Source organism: Sinohyriopsis cumingii, chromosome 9 (assembly GCF_028554795.1).
Source record: "Sinohyriopsis cumingii isolate HCF-2022 chromosome 9, ASM2855479v2, whole genome shotgun sequence".
Lineage (NCBI taxonomy): Eukaryota > Metazoa > Mollusca > Bivalvia > Unionida > Unionidae > Sinohyriopsis > Sinohyriopsis cumingii.
The window spans coordinates 90,490,837-90,508,994 of record NC_142969.1 but is presented as its reverse complement, the minus strand read 5'-3'; the positions used below and the strand labels follow the sequence as shown (position 1 = coordinate 90,508,994).

Sequence of the window (18,158 nt, the reverse complement as noted above, 5' to 3'; positions counted from 1 at the left end):
TGGTAACAGGTAGGGCTGACAAACGTGCGCAGACAAGTTGAACAAGGCACTGGTCCTTCGCTCAGACAGGGTGGAGAGGCCAAACATCATGAGCATTTCAATCCGCAATGTTTGTGTTGCTCTCGATTATTGTAACCATGGTCACATTTCTCACAGTAATAACCGTATCCCAGGAATGCAGTGATACTGGTAATGGTATCGAAATGGTCATCGTGATAATAGACATGAATGTATTTTCCGTCCTTAAAGTCTTGGCCTCGAAACAACAGAGGTCCGCGCACTTCTTGAGGGTGCACTTTCAAGGTGTAGCGTGGAGCTAGGGCATATTGCAATTTTTGCATTTCAGGAATGCCACAGGGTGTGTCTTTGGATAGGTCAGCTTGTTGCAACAGGAGTTCTGCTTCGTTTCGTTGTTTGGCTCGATCGGATCGTTGAATAGTTTTCCAGGTTCTTTTCCATTCTACCGTGTCGTTCTTGTTGGCATAGGTTCGTCCCACCACGATGGCACGGGCTAAACACATCTGGTCTTGAGAATTGTGAATTTGGACGAGACTCTTTTTGGTGCTGCGAAAGTCGTTCACCAGTAACACCTTATTGCGTTGTCCGGTCCCTTGAGGAGGAGAGACGTGGATCATGTCCAGTGTGGCTTTTCCATCGGTAATGTCAAACTGGTCATTAGATTGTTGCACGTGTTGAATCTTGTCCATGACTTTGGAAGTGGTCAATTCTGCAGGGGTGCTAAACTCGATCCAAACAGGGGATTTCAAACCGTCGTGTTGTATGGAAAGTCTCAAGCGATCGTCTTCTTTGGGTTGACATTGTCGCTTGAGTGTGGTGAGCAAAGAATCCCACACTCCGGTGATGAACCCTTCTGCTTTCTCTAACGGTACTTCAGACTTGAAATCTTTAAACTTCACCGTGTATTTGTAAGCCGTGGTTCTAAATTTTCTAGAGGAGCGCTTTTCCGTCTCTCGAATGGAATAGTACTTTCCAGGTTAACTAAGGGTGACGAACTTTGTTTAGAGGGTTCGGATTCTGGTTCACTCATGTCCTCTTCAAAATCACTGGCATGAATTTGTGCCAAGACTTGAGCCTTGGTACGAGGCGATAGATCACGTTTCTGCCTCTTACTTTCTTCTTCTTTCTTCTCAAATGAATTGGATCGTTTCATCTTGAGTGCAAAACGTCAAATGATTCAAGTTTAAACAACATAAACTAATTTATAGTCATGGCAAACCAGTGTATATAAAAGGGTGTGTGTCTTTGTCCTTTCACTATTCATTTTACTCTCTAACCGAGCACAACGATGGAAGAGACTAGCCAAATCGAATGTTTCATCAGAGCTTTGCGAGGGGTCATTAGAAAATTCTCTTCAGACCAGCCGACAGACTACTCTCCTTCCTTTCGAGATAAGAGTCAAGATACTTGCTATATCTGTCAAAAGAAAGGGCATTGGTCTTCAGAGTGTCCAGACCGTCAAAAGAGAAAAAAGGGGCTAAAAAAGACAAAAGTCAAGATACCTGTTATTATTATCAGGAAAAAGGAGATTGGTCTCCAGATTGCCCAAAAAAGAAACAAGAGGAGTCAGAAGAAAAGAGGGATTCTTCAGAGGAAGAGAGGGATTCTTCAGAGGAAGAAAGCAGCCAGGTAAAGAAAAAGAAACAGGAGAAGAAAAGAAGAAGGGAGGAAAGTGAGGAGGAAGAAGAGGAAAAGCCTGTGAGGGTGAAGAAATTTAAAAAACAGAGAGAGTAAACAATGAGACAGAAGAAGTTTATGAACTTTTTAAAGTGCTCTGTTGTAAATTGTGAAGTGAATTGTAACTATGGATAAAAGAATACATTAATTATATAAGGTAAGTGTCTTTGAGTTTTGATTTTAAAATAAGAAGCTACACTCACGCACTCATATACACGTACTGTAGGGGTAAAATGTTTTTTTTTTTTTTTTTGAGTTATTGGCAAATTGAAAGGCTATCTCTTTTCGAGAGACGTGGGTGGCCCTGAAAAGGGCCTGTTTTTGGTGTAGGGGTGAGTTTAAGCAATCAACTTTAACTGCCTTAAGCCTTTGCCACCGCCAAGGCCTACTTCTGGACTGCCTACTGTTGATGATGATTGGGTTGAAATCACTAAGGGTGGTACGGTAAGCTTAGTCACAGGGTTGACGTGTTTAGCTCGGGAAGGTCGTATTCTCTTCGGTCGTAATAAAGAAGTCTGATACATTTGTTTCAGACTTCTTAACTCCGCTAAAATGTCCAACAGTACCGTGACCGTTTGATTTTCACCCTCTTGTTTCTTTGCTGCTACTTCTTCTTCTTCTTGTTTTTTTCTTACCTCTTCTTCTTGCTGCTGTTGCTGTAGGAGAAAAGCTTGTTCCGCTTCCTTTTGTCGTTGTATAAATTTCTCCAATTCTTCTTTCTGTCTCTGTCTAAAATTCTCCAATTGCGGTAATGAAGAAGGTGACGAAGGTTCCGGAACAAATTCTTGCGAGGTAAGAAAATCCACAAAATCCCAATTTACCTCTTCTGAAAGTAAGTCCGGGTTCCCTTGGGCGGTCTCCACTGCTGGTGCACCCCAATGAATCGTTTTCTGAGTTTCCGTCATGTTGAATCACTGTCGCATAGATTGACTGCACACAGGCGCTAGCGAATCTATATAGACCACGTGACGTCACAGACTGTTCTCTTCGGATTGGATGCGGGCTGACTGAATTTTGTAACGCGTGTTCGGATTGGTGAATGAACTCAATCCGTTTCAATCCTTCCTCTACCTATAAATAAGCGCAGTTCACTGCATTGATTCACCTGTTCTCGTCACCTCAAGATGTGGACCACAGTTGAATCATCCACCCTTGTGTCTTCAATGATGTTTAGGACGGACATGCTAATGTATGTCCGATCCAAGTGGACCGTTGTCCACAGGACAGACACCAGTCTGTCGATACGTAGGATCTACGTAGAAAGACAACGATGCCTCAAAAGAGTGCTGATTTACGTTCCTACAGTGAGACGCAGCCTAAGGACAAGAAGAAGACCAATGCGGTACCACTTATGTTAATGTATACATTAACATAAACCCAAAGGCCCTTTTCAGGGTCACTCATAGGTCTCGAAAAGAGAATAACTTTCCATTGCCTACCCTTTTTTTTTTTTTTTTTAAAAAAAATAATAAAAAAATCCCATGTTAAATTTCCCATTGTCGCTATTTAGTCCCACCCTGTTTAAATTCCTTTGACGCTATACAGTCCCATATTCCCATGTTCAATTCCCCTTGTCGCTCAACAGTCCCACGATTTTTTCTCCATGTTAATTTCCCTTGTCGCTAAACAATCCCACGATTTTTCTCCATGTTAAATTTACATAGTCGCTAAACTGTCCCCGGGGTGGGGTGGGGGGTCTGTAATGCTAATTCCCATTGTCGCTGAATCGTCCCCTTTCACTACTTGCGTGCGTGCATGCAGTATGTATGTATGTATGTTTGTTTGTGGCATGCAATATATGTAATATCGTTTAAGTTTCTTCATAAAGTTCGGGACGAGTAGGATCCCCTGGAACTTAGGTATACAAAGTATCATAAAAAAACTTTACCTCTCTTACTAGTATCTTAGCAGCCCCAAAATAAACAAAGGGTGCTGGTAACTGTATATTAATATTGTCTAAGTCAGACTGACTTCGATTGAGGTACATTGACCAAATTGAAGGAGGGACACACAAACGGTTATTACCCTTACCTAAGTATTAGAATTATGTCGGCTGTGAGACGTTTTGTTATTTGTAATGATTGTCATTCCTTGAGCAGGGTTATCAGTATTTCTTAAACGTCTGCTGTACGTTGTTAAGTTTTCAAGATTAAATCTTTTGTTTTCTTTTAGCAAGATTTAATAAAGACATCTAGCTATTAAAGCATGTTCTTTAAATAGAAGATTAATTTCATCGATAATTGCTTTAAACCAGAGGTGGGCAAACTTTCCAGTGCAAGTGCCGCATACACAAATTTACACCTTGTCGCGGGCTGCATAGTTCATTAAGTAAAATAATTAATATTTGAAATAGCAAAAACAAAAGGTTTTTCTAAATAACATCAATATTAATTTTCAGTTGTTAATATGTTGTTAATATTTGAAAACTTAAAATGAAACTTCAAAAGAAGCACATTTATTTGATAAACAGAGTAACATAAACAATGTTTATTGTATGTGTTATAGTTTGTCCACCCCTGCTTTAAACCTTTTCAATTCAATTGTATTTTGGTGTCAGATATTACAACTATATGGTCTTAAAATAAGTAATAGATGATTAAAGTGGGAAGTAACAAGCTCTATACAATTCAATACATAACATAGTTCCCTATAATACAAATTGAAAATGTAAAAAAGGAACTTAAGGTAATGCGAATTAAATTCCAAATAATCATATAATTACCGACACAACTCTTGTGATTAAAGGTCTGAATAACATTAAATCAAATTCTGAAAGTGTTGATGTGATTGTAGTGGCCCATATAGTGGTGTTGTACCAACAGCCTTTAGTTGGATTACAATGATACAATCCAGGTATGAAATCCTTATTTTGAAATTTCACTCTAAATTCAAGCCTCTATATGCAAGAATGTTATTGTTGAAGATTTCAACCCAAATGAACGTCTGAACACAACAATAACACAATTGATTATGCTCAGATCTTAAAGCACGATTAAATAATTTTTCCAGCAGCAAGATTTTTAGCTCTTCTAACTGACATGAGGTCAAAATTAGCATTTTCTAATAAAAATTATTACCTAATGAAAAACTTCAATTTGGAAGGTTCCAGATGTTTACATAATAAAATTAAAAAGCATATAATGACATTAAAAAGACTAATTTACACACAATGCAAATTAAATATACATAACACGGACATATTCATAAAAGTGATGGAACCACGGAATTTCATTAAATTATCCCAGATGCAACTGCATAGGGTACTCCAGTATCCATATCTTAAATGATTCTTTCTGGTTGCATACCTTTAGACTATTCAGCATCATTTATTGTATCATCTGAAAACAATTCTTAACCAACACTGGGATGACCATCATCCTGGTTTGAACAGATTTCATCAACCTCTATAAGACTCTCACTGGAGGAGTCTGCAATTGAATTTGATTCTAATGAAATTGATTCAGACCAAGATGATAAGAACTCTTGTAATGCTTTATCTTCCAAGTAATAAGGAAATGATTGGTGTATCTGTTGTCTCCGGAAAGGCAGATACAAACGAAGCATCTGTCAAGAACATTGGTGAATTACCCTGAGAACGGTGTTGTACCGTGGCAAGAACTCAGTTGAGGTGTTCGATTAAATCGCACGAGATTACAGCGAAAGAGATTCGACATCACCTTTTATTGCCATCATATATGATTATGACCCCCTGATGCTATTTGAGAGTTTCCTGAGGCGAATCGTTGTTAAATCTTTGAAGAAACCTTTAGCTCCACCAGTGGAATCGAACACTGCCACATCACTGGTGCGTGCACAGCGCATGCAATCTACATGTGAGAATCTACTCAAAGAAAATATGAATTCCGTTTGTACTTCATAAATTACACGAGTATGATAGGGAATCACAACAACATCGCACGCGGTAATAAGTGTCCTTCGCAACAACATAGAAAAGGCTTCACCACTCGAGGCAGTGATTGTATCAAAGTTGGCACCAACTGGCAATGCGTTGGTTGCCACTGAATGTCGATTCGGTCTGAGATTCGGTCTCATATAAGTCTGCACTGTTGCATATGGTAGCCAGTTCTTCGTTAGAGTTGATTACATTAGTGTGATTTACTTCAGAGAGGTAAGCTAGCGAATAGCAAGTGCAATCGTAGCGTTCAAGTTTCTAGGAGATCCACGCCAGAGTCATTACATTATTGTTTGGAATAAATACAATATACTCGGGTTTGATTTTCGTGTACAGCATTACCTGAGGGTGATTTATCTATATCATATATTATTTTGATGTAGTAAGTTCGGTTCACCCCATGCTGCACGAGCAAAGTGCTTACAATGGGAAAACTAATATACCTTGAGCGCACAGGCGTATATTGCATCATAGCCTGTGTACATATAGCTTCACCATAGATCGTAGAGTTAAATATTACACTTCGGAAACTTCTTGTCAGTGAGCGGTCCACTTTACGACGCGATATCTCTAGCTGTGTAAAAGAAGTGAAAGGCTGAATGAGTGAATGCGTGACGAAGTGATAGGGCTGCGCTCTATCTTCGTGTTTGCACCGTACTGAAGGTATCGTATTAGCAGTTGGATTGGGATATACTCAGTGTGTTGCTGTCTGCGGAGGTGTCCCGGCAGGAAACAACGGGTTCTACGGATCTTTAGGGTGACCGGCGGGGGGGGGGGGGGGGGGAGGGGGAATCATTCGTGATGGCTCTTTCACCACATGACAGGGCGTTGGGGCTGAAAATAATTTATGGTGACCAATCGGACGCGGTAAAATGTGCCTTATGTTTACTATCATTTATCACTATTTGAGTGAAAACGTATCATTTATTGCTGTTTGTGTGAAAATTTCGTGATTGTCTATATAAATCATTTTATCATTATTTGAATGGGATCACATTGCTGAAGTCGTTTATCTGTGTCTCTTTGTTGAATTTTTCTCATTTAATTTTTCGCTTAAATTATAATTCGTTCCAGTTATAAACTGTTTTATTTATGTCAGTTATTTAACTTAGTGCGCATCATTGTGTCAAATATCCAATATTTTGATCTTTTGCGCACGAGTTCGATATAGTTTTTTTTCTAACTTCTAATTATCCATATATAAACATCGTATTTTCGTTACCATTCTTAGTGTATTCATTATAATCTGACCCAACCCGGTTCATCGTGTTGATGCACGCGGATATCACATCAATTACCTGCAGCAATGACGCGTCCTACAGGTTCTTATCCAGGATTCGGTCGGTTAGCAAAACCTAAACGTAAACGAAACGTAAAGCCCAATCCTCGTGTCAAACATTTAACAGAAAATACGGTAGATGCCAGTACAAATCGAATCATCATACGAAGGAATTTTAACCCGAAATACCTCATTCAAATGAAATGTCAGCAAGGATGTCAACGTGAAATCTTCACCTGACCACCTCTTGTAAGAAGAAATTGACAGGCTGCATGTGAGAAGACCTTGGACGTCCTAGGCACCAACCGTATGTGGGAAAAGACCATGCTGGATATGTTTTTCCCCATGTGCGACCTACAACAGGTCTATAAACTAGTGAACAAGTTGGAAGCACTCGTATGGTTAGTTCGCACCAAATGTCTTCAATGGGGCCGAGTTTGTTTATTAGAGTTGCACACCGATAGCATTATGGACACGTAGACGTTTTGCGCGTTAATCCTCGAACTCACTGAATACAGCTAACAGCGATGATGAGTTCTAATGAGATGGTTTTGAAACTCTCCGCGTTTTATGCGAAATCACAGCCGTGATGCAGCGTGTTGTTCTAAATATAACTCTGTGAATCACCTCAATAATTACAATCTCGTCAACGATTTCACGTGGCTTTCCAGACGAAACTTATCGCAGGTGAATCCCGCAAATACGAGATGGCACACGCCTTGTTGCGCGTTTATAACAGATAACCTAATATCCGATCAAAGCCGTTCGAGTAAATTGACGTGATGTACATGCTCGAAGTTACCCTGTGAAGATTTGTTTTTAATGATTTCATGTTAATTGTGCCGGTAGGGAAATATATTTGGCTGGAAGTGCCTGTACATATTGCAATCGAACACGGCCAGATTGTTGAGCAATTATGCTTTGCGATCACATTAATATATTAACTATGATATACCTTCAAAGTGACCATCGCAAAAAATAATCTCAGATCAACAACGGCTGAGAGATGAAATCACCAAGAAAACCATTTTACTGGCGAAATAGAAAGCGTGTGTGTTGTCGTGGATACTATTTATTGACTCGCTCCCGAAGCAACCATTTGCTTGGGTCTTGCAGGAACTAGCATAGGCACTCCAAGCAGAATAGTTATCGGAGTAGTATCGATGGTAATAGGTGTGGACGATGGTCTCAGAAAAATGATGTCTTTAAGGTTGCATTCGTAAATGTGTTTTATCTGGAAATTCTTGCGGCCACGATAAACAGTCCCAGCTCAGTTACCAAGCTGTACCCGGTGACCATCAAAGATATTTGCCATGGCGGATCTCGCGGAGCTGCTGGTTAAAATAGAAAACCGCCTACGACTCCGTCCACAGATACGGAACCAGGGCGCTAGCGACTCCAAAACAATTAACTGGCTTATAGGCAATACAAGTCAGGTAAGTGAACTTATATCAATCTGTCTGCGCGCTCACCGCACTGAAACTGTCCAACCTGAAACCCTTGACATGGGTTTGAGAAGTGAAGCTTCTATACAGGTTATAATCGCGGATGCACACGTGTGGAAATATTCCCCATTTGGTAGAAGTTATGGGGAATTATAAGGGAGTTACTGGTTGAGGAAAAGCTGAACTGGTCAAGAAGAATCTCAAAGGCCGATTAACACACTACTGATTGAGTAGCAAGACTTTTCGTCAAACATACTATGATTAACCTTAACATAGCTATGTCCCTGTTATGTACTATCTAACAAACTATTTTTCCGAAACTAAATAACTTAAACATTCTTATATTACGAATACAGGAATTGAGCTTATCTTTCATTTGTTGATTTTTAACCTTGATGAAAGCCAATAAAGTCAAATTGTCAGTTAATAGACTATTATTCCAATAAGTATAGGTACTGTGAGCAGAGGTCATAATTCCCATCTGCCCACAGCTTGTAACGCTTCAGCAAAGTATATATCAGCGTTTCATGTGATTCATATTATTTTATATGCTATTACATGGGTAACAGATAAAGCGAATTAGAACTAAGTATCTGTACTGAATGCTATCAAATTCTCTTTCTATTCCGAAAGGCAAAAGAGAAACAAATTTCGCTTAGTAAATCTATAAAGCGCCTCGTTATCAGCAAAAACTGCCGTGACTCATGGTTACCGTTCCGGACACGCTATCAAAAGCCCATCATTCGATCAGCTATGGCCACGGTGTCGTTTTCCACTGCAAGGCACTTTGCTCCCATTGAACCGGCACGATATAATCTTTCAAAAAATAGGTCACACTAAAACAATTATCCATTTTCTTATTGTTCTTTTGTTTATAAAATAATTACGCATTATATCGCAGTTAAAACAATTGATTGTTAAAAAAACATGAGAGAAATTCTGCAAATAATTTTATAATTTATAATAAAAACATTTTCTTTTATTAAATTGATCAAAAGAAAAGCATAAGCATCAAGACCCCCACCCCCTCCATCCTCCATTCCCTGGAGAGTTTTACCCAAATATATGAACGAAAATAATTGATATGCTTAGGTTTCTTACATTTGTACAAGGATCTGCATGTTTATCTAACAACAACAAAAACTTGTGTATTTTACAACATGCAAATTTAATCTGTCTAATCTTTCCCGTGGTGCTCGATCACAGCGGTTGTGGTGATGAGTAGTTAGTATAAGAACCATTCCTTTCAACAGTTGTAGCAAACGGAAACTTTAAATAGACTGGTATCGACAAACGAATTAACAGATGGGCTGACGGGTGGAGAAATTAGACTGGTAAAATGAATCATTATAAGCAGTATAAACACCAGACTGAGTTAGGAGACCGTGTAAATCATGGAGCGCATTTAGATATCTATCCGGCAAAGCCAAACTCTGGATGTTGTGGGCAAATTCAAATACATATGCACAATGGTTGTAAACTGCACCCGTACTACCCCGCACCCTGCTGACGCCCATGAATACAAATTCAAGTAAACGAAGTATTATGGTCAAAAGTCGAGTTTATCGCTTGCAAATACCTTCTACTTCGGAGATCATATATTTTTTTATCAGTGGTAAATGGTATAACACACATGCTGATACAAGGTATGAATATCACTGACTGAAAAGCTGCAGCTTGAATTTAAATGGAATCGGAAGATCTCCCACACAGATGTAAAAGAAACTAAACATGATTCTGATTAAATTCGAGATCTGTGACATAATGGAGAGTTCCACATATTATCGTAAGTAGTCTGGTCTATCTGATATAAACATGTACGCCAGGTCTCCCAACAGATGTCCGACTAGTTTCGGTGTTGAGTCATAAAAATTGAAAAATTGGTCTAATTTGTTTTCTGAAACTTCGTGTGAATCAGACAAAGGTTCATAGCTGTAATAATGGATGCAACTGATAATGCCTACTCTGTTCTCATTGATTAACTGTAACAATACACAAATCAGTCACGTTTTGTCTCAATCTTTTACCTATCACAGATTTGGACCCAGTGTTACTGCACGAACACACCATATGCATATTAGTCATATTGTACAGATAACATTAGTCTTTCATGTCATTCTAACTGGCACAAAATAAAAATCGTTATCACAAATATACACAAGATATAGCACTTTATACCATTAGATTCATATACATAAGCAGAGGTAGAAATAAATTGGTATGTTGTTTTACAGATACAAATCAATGTCGTATTAATGATAGTTAAGATTCTATTAACATGTGATAACCGTGGATACCATATTAATAATAGTTAAGATTCTATTAACATGTGATAACCGTGGATACCATATTAATAATAGTTAAGATTCTATTAACATGTGATAACCGTGGATGCCATATTAATAATAGTTAAGATTCTATTAACATGTGATAACCGTGGATGCCATATTAATAATAGTTAAGATTCTATTAACATGTGATAACCGTGGCCAGTCGCTCTGAAATGTATACAATTTCGGTGATGTTTTGTATAATCTATTTCCTCTAAAATGAAATAGGTTGCTAAACGCTCCACTGCAAACATGCAATGCAAGTAAAATATATATTTAAATGTCTAACGTTAATATATATGCACTTTGCATAACTGAATGCCAACGATTTTAGGGCATGAAACTAATTAACATTTGAGTTCTTATAATTCAAACCACAACTCACGTTTTGTTTAAACCCTGTACTTGAGATTAATAATTCAGATTTTCCAAGGAAATATGACTCTTGTAAAACTGGAAGTCGAAGCCTCTCACCCACCCCCACCTCCACCTCTTCTTACCTGGAAATAAACTTGGTAGAAAAACGGAACCTCGCCTCGTTTGGAACCATTTCCCCATATGAATATGGGAAGTTAAATATACTCAGAGTATTTTCACGGCGTATCAAATGTTATGCTCATTTTGTGAGTGTTTTCATTTCTATTTATTGCTGACATGATATAGTTCTGATTACACTATTATCTATGATAGACTTTTGAGAATTGTATCGTGGCAACAGCAAAAGAGAATAAAAGATAAACAAATGAGTATAAACTAGATTTTCATGAAACGTATAGGCTTTATGCTATATATCTGAACTTTTAAAGTTTTCATTTAAATATTAAGGATATAAACATAAATTAGAACATATATTTAAATTGTAAAAGTTATTCAATAGTTGATAATTGCCCGACACACATATTTGACATTCTTTAATAATTAATCCATCAAACTAATGCAAAGTCTAAAAGAAAGTGGTGATTGTCTTCCAGTCATCAATTTGTAACGACTTCCAGTTTTACAATTGTAAGATTACTTGCAAAGAATTGAATTTTATTATTCAAATTTGATACAAATGGAAATTCAATTCAGAGTAATAATATACAAAAGCAAATCACAGAAGTAGACATTTCAGGGATACAATATAAAATCTGTAAATATATGCATTTAACAAGCAATTACAAAATGAAAGATCATCTCTGATCAATTTTACGTGAAGAAATAAAGATAAGACCTCAAGTTTGACAGCGTGATTTGGGATAACTCACATATATTTTAGTCAGGATGGAAAGACTAAAACTATCCAGAACATATTAAAGAAAACAAGCATGAACATAATTAAATTCAAATAGAAGAAAATAAATTGTGTAAATATAAGCAACAATGTAACAGAGCAAAGAAATAATGGAGAAATATTATTTGGTTGCTGTGATTTTCTTGATATTTCAGACTTTGACAATTAACTTGTAAACTTCAGATTTCAAATAAAATAGCAAGCATTAAACCTTGACACAATGAGTTATTCAATTATTCAAGCCAGATAATATTATGTCAGAAAATTATTTCAGTTAATTCATTTGTAAAATTTGGTAGAGAATTGCGTAAATACCAGAATCATAATAATAAGAATAATTTCCGGACATTTTGTAAAAAATCTATTAAACCACAAAATTATAATGAACATTAAAAAAATGTTTGAAAATATATAATAATTTGCTGTATTTTATACAAAAAAACCCATAAAATAGTTATTTAAGATTTAAAATTCATTACTGCACGGGAAAAGAAATTCATCATTCTATCACACATTTATATACCTACCTTGGGCACGGTGTTGAGTCGCAGTTGTAAAACTATATATTTTTCTCCTTTTCAGAATACACTTGCGTCCCTTGCTCAGCTCTCAATTGTCACGACATTTCCAAGTACAAATTACATTAATTTTGCACATCTTACACTTTCAACACTTTGTATGTAGATATGATGTACGCTGTTGGGCGAGAAGTGTCTATGATTAATTGATAATAAGATTTTGCCGATGAAGATTGAAAGTTTATTTTATAATGGTAATTATAATAGGCGGATATACTTTTTCCTGTCGAGGGGATATAATAAGATGGATGGATAGATAGGCAGACACATTCATCCGTCCGCACATATAAGGCTCTCTTCTTCAAATATAAGATTGATCAGTAAAGAATGTAACCTATAAATCAGATTAAATACATAAATAGACTTTTGACAATTTCAAAAGATATCTTTTTTTCTTAAATGAAATATTATAATTTCACAGTTTTAATAGTGGAGACACGAGAGGAAGAGATCATTAATTTACAATTTAATTATAGTCATTTAATTTATGAGCACTGAAAACTCAATTCGGCAAATAACTGGTTGTGTGATATATCTGCAACTAAGAGAATAGAACTGAGCGTATTGGAAAATTCGGCAATACAATTTAAACGCCAGAAGGACTACGCATACAAAAACGGATGTTGGATTCCTCTTGTCCTTCTATCAAATATCATAACCATATGCAAATTCTACCAATTAATTAATATTTGCATACAAAAGTACATCAAGGATATGTTGAAGAAACTTAGAAAACATAAAACAGAACATTGAGAATCACAAAAATAACATATATAGAGCTGAGGTAAAGAAGAAAAACAATTAAATAAACAATTAGAAGACCAAAATACGTAAGTGAATACCTGTTATTGCTTATGATTTAGTTGAAGTATGAAACATTTGTCCCCATTAAATAATGGACTTCAGACGTAAAAACTGAAAGTAGCAATCATTACACCTAGTCCTTACAATCGGTTTAAGTTATCTGAGATACTGAACACATATTAAAAGAGATAACAAATCTACTACACACATAAAGACTGTTTCACGTTGAGACTACAAAGCATTTCGATAAGTAGACTTTATGATTTGACGGGGCTGGGTTTGTTGATACAGTGTGATAATAAATTCTGGCATAATAAATTGCACTGGGCAGAATCGACGAATACGAGCGGATATGGGGATATCGTATTCTCATTGAAGTGATCAAAGTGTACAGGAGTTAGTAAAATCTATCTGCAGGATTCATGTTTACTTTCAGATAAGACGACATCTTCCTGAATGATCAGTACACTACTGTGATTACCAAACATTTATTTTAACTAATAACAACATAGATCTGAAACAATTTAACATAATCTGAAATATATCTAACATTCTACTAAATAAAAACAGCTTTACATCTGGTTTATCAGGTTTTGGAAAGCTATCACCAGAAGATGTGTTAAAAGTTTACAAACGCCATTGCAAGTAGGGTAGGTCCTATAGCAGATATATTTGTCAATTGGGACTCGTACAGGAACTAACATTACAATTGTAAATGTAACTTGGGACTCCAACGGGAATTAACATTACGCCATAGGCATATATGTAAAAGTCCCTTGGGACTCAAACAGGAATTGACTTTAAACTATATGGATACATGAAATGCCAATCATGGCTCAAACGGGAGTTATCTTTACGCCACAGAGTTATAAGTAAATGTCACTCCGGACTCAAACGGGAGTGACATTATGCCATAGGATTACAGGTAAGTGTAACTTGGGACTCAAACGGGAAATCCTCAAGTGAATTCATATGGAAAGCAGAAGAAAATTGACTCATGATGACATTAACTTAGCGATGTGAAGATGATGAAAAATTGAATAGACTTATTTAATTCTGTGCGATTACACAGGTCTAAAAGAAGCCGAAATGGGTCTGAATAAAGGTATAAGTTCTTATGTAAAGTTTTCAAGAATGTTAAATGTTTATTGGAAAATTTAATTTTAGGTGACCAAGACTATGATTTATGAAGAAAAAAAAATATTTCAGAGTCAAAAGTTGGACTAAGCTACGATTTTGGTGATGATAGTACTTATTTATTGTTAAGAGAAGTCTGTATTGTATTAATTACCACAACAACGTAAAGAAACTCTTCAATAGCTTTAAAGGAAAACCAAATGCTGCTATAAATACCGACGTGTTAAAAATATGATTCCAGCAGCTGCAATACAGTTTGTAAACATTCGTGAAAAGATGAAAAAAAGAAATAACATGAGTAAGGCGTATGTAGACAAGAAGTACAAAAGTGATAACAGTCTTGTAATTGCAGATGAACATGTTTTGAAATTTGCAGATCTCGAAACAATCGATTATGATTATACCTATGGTTAAATGAATTGGTTTCATTTAATTTACTTTTGAAGTAAGCTATGAATTCCTTACCCTTTTGATGCTGTGTCGACACTGGTGAATAAAAATGCAAACAACGGTCCAATTATTGCTAGGATGAGGAGCAATATACTCCAAACAATATAACAGGAAAAAAAGATAATAAAATATAAAGAAAAACAGAAACATATTAAATCTAGAAAGATACAACCTGTACATCTGTTCATGAAAGTCAGCTGACACTATAAATGATAATGACGTTTTGAATACCTTGTACAAATATTTGACAACAGGTTTATGTCTTGATACATTTTGTCGACAATTCACAATGTATTGCATTCCCAGCTATCACTTTCTCCAGCACTTGTTCCTCTTACATCGCCTCTGATACCTCATATGCTATATACTATGCAAGAATGTTGCTATCAAACCTATAGCCGTAATAATATTGGCAACTGCCTCACCGTTTCATGCAGCAGCTGTTTTCGCCTTTAGACTAGTGGCAACGCTTCTTTAACTTTTGAAATAATAATTTGAATTCTGTCTCTAAAGAAGCTCTCTAGATTTGTTAAATTAAAGCTATTTATATTCTTTTTGTTCTAATATTTTGCATCAGTTCTTTTAAATTATCTTTTATTTCATCTGTTTGTTTTGCTAGTGTTCTTCTGTATGTTCTCTGTCAGTTTTGTCACGTTTCAACGTCTGATTTCATGTTCTATTTTAAAATTGCATACTTCCACGGCATTCATTTAAGCTCTAATTCTCTTTCTTCCTCCACAGTAAATACTCTACGCTTTTTTGATATTTGTTTCGCTCTGTTCATCTACTTACATTTATTCTTACTTGCCGTTGAAACGGTTGTTGATTACTTCTATTTCTAGTTAAACGGTATATATCTAATTGTAAGCATATTATCTTGGTCGGTTTTATCAATTTCCTTTCTTATCCGAAGCAAAAGAATTGTAGAAGTCACTTGGACGTTTTCTCCAGTAATATAGCCGCTGCTAAGACCCTATTTTGTCTGCGCATTTTACAAAGTTGTATCGCTTCTTTGTTAACATCATGGTAATACAATTTTATTCTCTCAATTTGTCAATTAGGTTTCATAAGTTTGCATTGTGCTCCATCTGTAATAAAATAGTGTTGAACATATTCTTTGTATTTATCCTCACAAACTGAAGATATGTGTTGACGAGCTTCCAATACCTCCTCTGATAACTTGTCTTTGATAGCGTCTAATATTACTGCATCTGTAGTTTGTTTTCCACACTTATCTATAAATAGTGGACGAAAACAAACAAGACATATCCGAGATCTGTGTCGATGTTAGATCATGTTCGCATCTTATTCGTAATATCTACGATAAGAGTTTTTTGTATTAATTGATGATCTGAATGAATTACAGAGAGTACTGAAATAAATGTAATCGACATCAAATGGCATTAGGTACTTTACTGCTATTTTATCATTTAAATGCTTATATCCGCATTATGAGCTACCTTTATGACATTCAGACGATTTAATTTTTAAAATTCAAAGGAGGGTAAATAAAGCAAAGAAAATATGAGGAAATAAATATGTAATGAATGATTCATAATTGATGAGTTTTTCCCTTTGACCAAAGTTGTGTTTTGCTGCAATTTGTACACGCAAGAAAACAGAAGTTGCTAAAACATGCAATCCAAAATCGTATCAATAATATAGTTTTCAGTTTTAAAAACTTTGACTTTTCTAATGTGTTCATGTATCTCTTTTTTGGGTAGCATTTGATCATGTTAGATACGCTATCACTAGCTTTACTGATTCTGATGTTGAATACTGTTTTGTTTTTTCTATGTCGCTTAAAGTTAAAAAGTCAAATACATGTATATTATTAGTCGCTTGTGCTCTGATATGAATCTGTTATACATGAAATAATGTGTATATTGTAAACATCATTGTATTTCTTTTTCAGTCTTATATGCAGTCATATTACAAGAAAGTCCATTTGTACAAACTTGCATTTTAGTATTTTATGTATGGCTATAATGTATGCTTAACTTTTGTCCAAGATTATATATATCTTACTTTCAGGCAAATGTCAATTGTAAATAGAATGTTTTCATAGCAAATGTTCAAGGTTGATCTTTGTGAAGTGTTGAATTTTGAATTGCAGTGAACTTTAAAGTTGAATGCATTGAGCATTAAGATTTTATCGCATTTAAGCCAGAAAAGCCTTGGTGAAGGGTCACTTTATGGATCTCTGGTTTAATGTTGCGTACGACAGAGAGATCGAGCCAGATAATTGTGTCGACTATTCTGCCCCAAACCCCATGCATATAAATTTTAGAATAGCGCCGAATATTAAAATCGGGACGCAATAGATCGTCTATTTCTGATTTAAAATGATGCTGCAATCTTTTACAGATGGAATGACCCACTATGAGTGTGACTTAATGTATGATAAAAGAAACGTTAGCAGAAATTGTGGAATGGAAACAAGTTAATGTAATTAAATACTTAATTTCTAGGACGGTTCGACTCGGTCAAAATTCCAGGAAATGAAGAAGGTAACTAACAAAGTGAAACGATAACAACGGAGAAAAAATTCTACAGAAAGAGGAAACACGTTCGCACCCCAGAAGGATACTGGCTCAACTGACGCCGCAGTCACTATCAGAGGGAGTCTCTCCGCGCGCTGCCAGAGCGAGAGCATTGCGATTGGCTGGACAGGACACGTGATTGAAAATTTTAAATATATTGGCCCTTGACAGCGCGTTACACGACAAATCTGGCGCAAAATTGTAGACCCAATCACACATCCCATAAATGTCCTTATATATATAAAATATTACATTATTCTGGATATATGTACTATGCATATATGTGCTATGTATTACGTACACATATAATATGTACAATGTGCGAAACAAAATGTTATGTTTAAAATATATGTATTCGATAGGACGAAAACATCCCATTTGCATGTATTGAACAAATAATATACCTTTTGTGCTGTAGTGAAAGAAATATTAGTGGATAGAAATAAACGTAAATATTCAAAACAATTACGTCAGTGACACTAAAGTATAAATTAGATGAAAGCCTTTAATCATGCAGGTATTTAGCACGAATGATAAAAGTAATTATAAGCGTGGTTCTGGACACTATTCATAGATATAAGTGTGATTCTGCATGCTAATAATTATTATTCATTGGTGTCCTGGACACTATTGATGATTATCAGTGTGGTTCTGGAGACTATTAATAGAAATAAAGTGTGGTTCAGGTCCCTATTACTCGATATAAAGTGT

General features: G+C 36.0%; 1 protein-coding gene across 1 annotated transcript in view; it reads right to left on the bottom strand.

The window, feature by feature from the left end:
- LOC149792222 (uncharacterized) overlaps nt 1-12,810 on the bottom strand; it is a 50,517-nt gene extending 37,707 nt beyond the window's left edge. The window contains exon 1 of the mRNA XM_089969545.1: nt 12,463-12,810. The gene's annotated coding sequence lies outside the window, so the exon portion shown is untranslated. The remainder of the gene's footprint in view (nt 1-12,462) is intronic.
- Nucleotides 12,811-18,158: the final 5,348 nt, after the last annotated feature.